A 4,980-nucleotide genomic window follows, 5' to 3' on the forward strand; every position below is an offset into this window, starting at 1 on the left:
TTAAAAAAAAAAAAAAATGGCCAGACTTCATCTCACCTACTTTGGTCATGTTGTCATGAGGCACTTTTTCCTGGAAAAGGAAATCACATTTGGTAAAGCAGAGGGTCATTAAAAGGAGAAGACCCTCAACATGATGGATTAACACAGTGGCTGAAAAAATGGGCTCAAGCATAACAAGTATTATGAGGATGGCATAGGACCACACAGCATTTTGTTCTGTTGTACATAGGGTCGGAGCCTACTCAATGGCATCTAACAGCAGCAGCAAACATACTAAGATGTTAATCAGTTCTTTGTATTGCACATGGTCCCCCCTTTTTCCTTGTGAAGACTCATGTATAGTAAGTGTAGTCATGTTTAAGCACCCAAAGTTGAAGTCTGACCTATTTGACAGCATAGAAATGAAACTTTGAAGGATAATAACCAACACAACTAATGTTGTTATGGTAAGACAGTGCTGAATGTATGAAATACATTCTCCTGGGTAATCCTCACAACCCTGGAAAGAAGTTTGTTCCCTCTTTATACATGCAGAACTTAAGACAACCTTGCCAAAGTTCATGTAACTAGGAATTTTTGTAGTTTTAATTGAAGGAGTTTTTATTTTAAGGTTTAACATAATGGTTGTGGTGGTTATGTTTGTGTGTCAATTTGGCTGGGCATGGTTGAGTGGCTAGGCAGCTGGATGTAGTATTCCCCATGATGAGACTGGTAATAAACTCCATGGTGGAATCTACTGTGAGCAGCTGAGTAGCTGCCTTTGGGTATGTGGTCTGTTTCCCATATATAAGAAACAGTTTTGGGAATGGTCTCTAGCTTATGGCATGCTTGGACCCTACATATGGCCATGTCCTTCAGCAGCCTTCCATGCTCTGCTGACCTTGGGACTTTCAATGGACTTGAATTAATGGTCTGCCATGTGGTTTGGTAACATCGGGACTGTGCCTTTTTACTTGTTAACCTTGGGTTTGTCAGTCTCAGCAGCCAGAAGCTGTCTGAGTGAAAAAACCCTCTAGCTCCAGTGGGCTAGGAACAGGAGGCAAAGCTGAAGCCCAAGGTTGAGGGGTTTTCACCCAGCTCTAGAGTGTGGCACTTGAATTTGGACTTAAAGCCTGCAAATTGTAAGAATAAACTCCTGTTTGTTAAGGCCATCCCATTTGTGGTATATATTTCTGTCAGAGCTGCACTAGGTAACCAGAACAATGGTTAAACAAACAAACAAAAAAGCCCACTGCCATCAAGTCAGTTCCAACTCATGGTGAACTCCATTTGGTTTCCAAGGCTGTAAATCTTTACAGAAGCTGATTGCCTCATCTTCCTCCCATAGAGAAACTGGTGGGTTTGAACCACTGACCTGGTTAGCAGCCAAATGCTTTATCCACTGTGCCACCATGTTCTGGTTACCTTGTGCCACTCTGACAAGAATATACCACAAACGGGATGCCCTTAACAAACAGGAGTTTATTCTGTTTGGAGGCTTTAAGTCCAAGTTCAAAGTGCCAGGCTCTAAGGGCTGGGTGAAAGCCCCTCAATCCTGGGGTCCAGCTCTGCCTCCTGCTCCCAGCCCTCTGGAGCTAGAGGCATTTCTTCACTCAGACAGCTGCTGGCTGCTGAGGCTGAGAAGCCCCAAGGTTGACAAGGAAAAAGGCACAGTCCCGATGTTACCAAGCCTCATGGCAGGCCATTAACTTAATTCCATTGTAAGTCCCAAGGTTGGCAGAGCATGGCAGGCTGATGAACAATGACACAGCTACATGCAAGGTTCAAGGTGCCACAAGCTAGAAACCATTCCCAACGCTTCTCCTTATATACAGGAAGCAGACCACATTCCAAAGGCTTCTGTCCCCTTCTGACCTCTTACAAAGGAGTCATTGTAATACTCAGCTGTTTGTGGTAGATCCCACCCTGGAGTTGATTGCCAGTCTCATCATGGGGAATAACTACCGCCAGCTGCCCAACCACTCAACCAGGCCCGCCAAGATGACATAAAAACTGAACTACCAAACACCAGTATGTTGATACTAAATGTTCTGTGGCTGTAGAAATTAGAATAATTCCTAAGGAATAAGTCATAGTTTAAAAAAAGAAAAAAAAAAATTACACTCTGAAATCTTATAGAAAGAAGCCTAAGGCTGAATAAGAAGCGTGTTGACCCTTGGGTGAAGATATCTTAAAGGTACAGTTAACCGGTTTGACCTACTAGGTGGAGTAATGACCTGCAATGTTACCTCAGCAGGTCGGCATAGTAGTGCATGACTCAGATTAACACTCATCCTTGCAATCTAATCTGTAACCTGTTCCCATGTTCTCTTCCTTACCTTCACTGCTTACCATCATAGGGTTGGGCCAGTTAAGTTTGAGAAAGAAAGTCTGATTCTAAGATTTATTGTTTTGTCTTTGGTTATACTGTTTCTTCCACTTTTTTTACCTTTCACAATTAAAATCCTACCCATACTTCAAAACTTAAGCCCAGTTCTATCTCTGAACCTTTTTAAATAAGCATACTCACCGCCATTGAGTCAATTCCAAATCATAATGACCCCCTTTGGGTGTCTGAGCCTGTAAATCTTTACAGAAGTAGATTGTCCCATCTTCCTTCCATGGATTAGCTGGTAGGTTTGAACCACTAATCTTCTGGTTAGAAGCCAGATGTCTTATCCATTATACCACCAGAACTCCTTAACTGTATTGATCTGTTCCCTTCTGACCTCTTACAAAGGAGTCATTGTAATACAAAAAAAAAAAAAAGAAAAGAAGAATATAAACCTTTTTAAGAACAAAAAAATATAAATGTTTTTCCCAAAAGAGGGTGGTACATGGAGCATTACTGTCATTGAATTTTTGTTTTGTATTGCTGCCAACCTTTGAACAGCATTAACTAAGAAGAACATTCATTCACAAATGTTTATTAAAATCTTGTGTACTAGGTACATAGACTGGAAATTTACTGCCAGCAGTAGAATTGTCAAGCCAGACTTGTCCTTAGGATATAGTTCTGTTAGCTTTGGGTGGTCTGTACTTGGGGTTTTGCTCATCATGTTGAGTGGGAGGCCATCTCCGTGGGAGAGCAGGTTTTTGTTTCTGGTTGATTAAAGGCAAGTGGGTTCTAGAACTCATACAGATAGATAATCAGTGTGGAATGCCTAGGACTTGTGCTCCATTCCATCAATCAGAACCAGTTCTCATACTCAGGTTAGCTGTCATCCACACCTCTCTGCTTTTGCTTGGGTGGAGGTGCAGATGTCAAAACCTGACATCTCCTCCCATCAGTTTTAATTACTTTCACACCCACCACACAAATGACACTTGTATTGTGCTGCAGGTATTCTTTCTCCCATAGTGTTACTCAGATTTTACTGGGATTACAGCAAAGGGTCACAGCCAGAGTTTATACCACGTCTTACTCTCTCACCTGGCCACAAATTATTAATTCATCTACTGTGGGACTAAGTGCAAGCTGGTCTTTTTGTGATAATGTACAGTAAGCTCTTCTAGATACACTGCTAAATACCATCCACCATGAGGGGTCCTATGAATGCAGAGCAGTGCCATCCACCTGTGCCACTACCCATCCCTTTTCCTAGAGGCCATTTGATGTAGGTTGTAAGAAGAGCGTAATATCAAAGGATATTGAGCACCACTTTGTGCTAAGCAATTTTACATTACTTAATTTAATCTTCATAATATACGTCTGCTTCTGGAATATCTATGTGTTATAAAATTAAGGAAATAAGGTATTGTTATTGATAGGTAGAATTGATAGAACTTGGTGCTGTATTGGCATGAGGAAAAGGTTGATATCAAAAATGATTCACAACATGAACAGAAGCTCAAAATCATTAGTCATCAGGGAAATGCAAATCAAAACCAAATGAGACACCACTTCACACTCACTAGGATGACTACTAAGAAAAAGAAAGAAAGGTTGACAAGGATGTGGAGAAATTGAAACGCTCATAAATTGCTAGTGGGAATGTAAAATGGTGCTGACACTGTGGAAAACAGTTTGGCAATTCTTTGAAAAGTTAGACATAGAATTACCATATGACCCATATGACTCCTAGGAATATACCTCCAAAGAACTGAAAGCAGAGACTCAAACAGGTATTTGTACACCAATATTCAAAGCAGCATTATTCATAATAGCCAAAAGGTGAAAACTGCCCAGACGAATTGACAAACAAATGTGGTATATATACACACAACAGAATATTATTCAGCCACAACAAGGAATGAAATTCTGATACATGCTCTGACATGGATGAACCTTGAAAACGCTATGCTATGATGTGGTGGGTGGGGATGGAAGCCAGACACAGAAAGGAAAGTAACCAGGTGAATTCATAGGGACAGTTAGAATAGAGGTTAAATCAAAAAACCCAAACCTACTCCCATAGAGTCAGTTCTAACTCATAGTGACCCGCATTGGGTTTCCAAAGCAGTAAATCTTTATGGAAATAGATTGCCCCATCTTCCTACTGCAGAGACGCTGGTGGGTTTGAATTGCCAACCTTCTGGCTAGCAGTCAAATGCCTTAGGGACTGCACCACCAGAGCTCCTAGAATAGAATTTACCAGGGGCTTAAATTGGGAGTTATTGCCTAATGGGCAAAGTTTCCACTTAGGATCATGAAAACTTCTGGAAATAGTGGCAATGGTTACACAACACTGTGAATGTACTTACTGCTACTGAACTATACATTTAAAGATGGTTACAATGGTAAAAGTTTGTTATGTATATTATACCACAATTTGAAAAAAAATTAATCATTTTTGGATTATTGTTGGATAATTGTTGGAATGAGAGAGAGCCCCAGACCAAGGAAAGTTCATTGAGAAAACAACAGAGCCTGGAGTTCAAGCTGTTAATGAAATATGTACATTTGTCTAGACGTACTGGCCAAAGACACCAACTCCTACTCACATGATGAGGTTCACAGATCAGAAACTTTCAAAACTACACGGAACCATAAAGAAAATC

Source organism: Orycteropus afer, unplaced genomic scaffold (assembly GCF_000298275.1).
Source record: "Orycteropus afer afer isolate SDZICR_OR568_19922 unplaced genomic scaffold, OryAfe1.0 scaffold00015, whole genome shotgun sequence".
In the NCBI taxonomy this organism is placed as follows: domain Eukaryota; kingdom Metazoa; phylum Chordata; class Mammalia; order Tubulidentata; family Orycteropodidae; genus Orycteropus; species Orycteropus afer.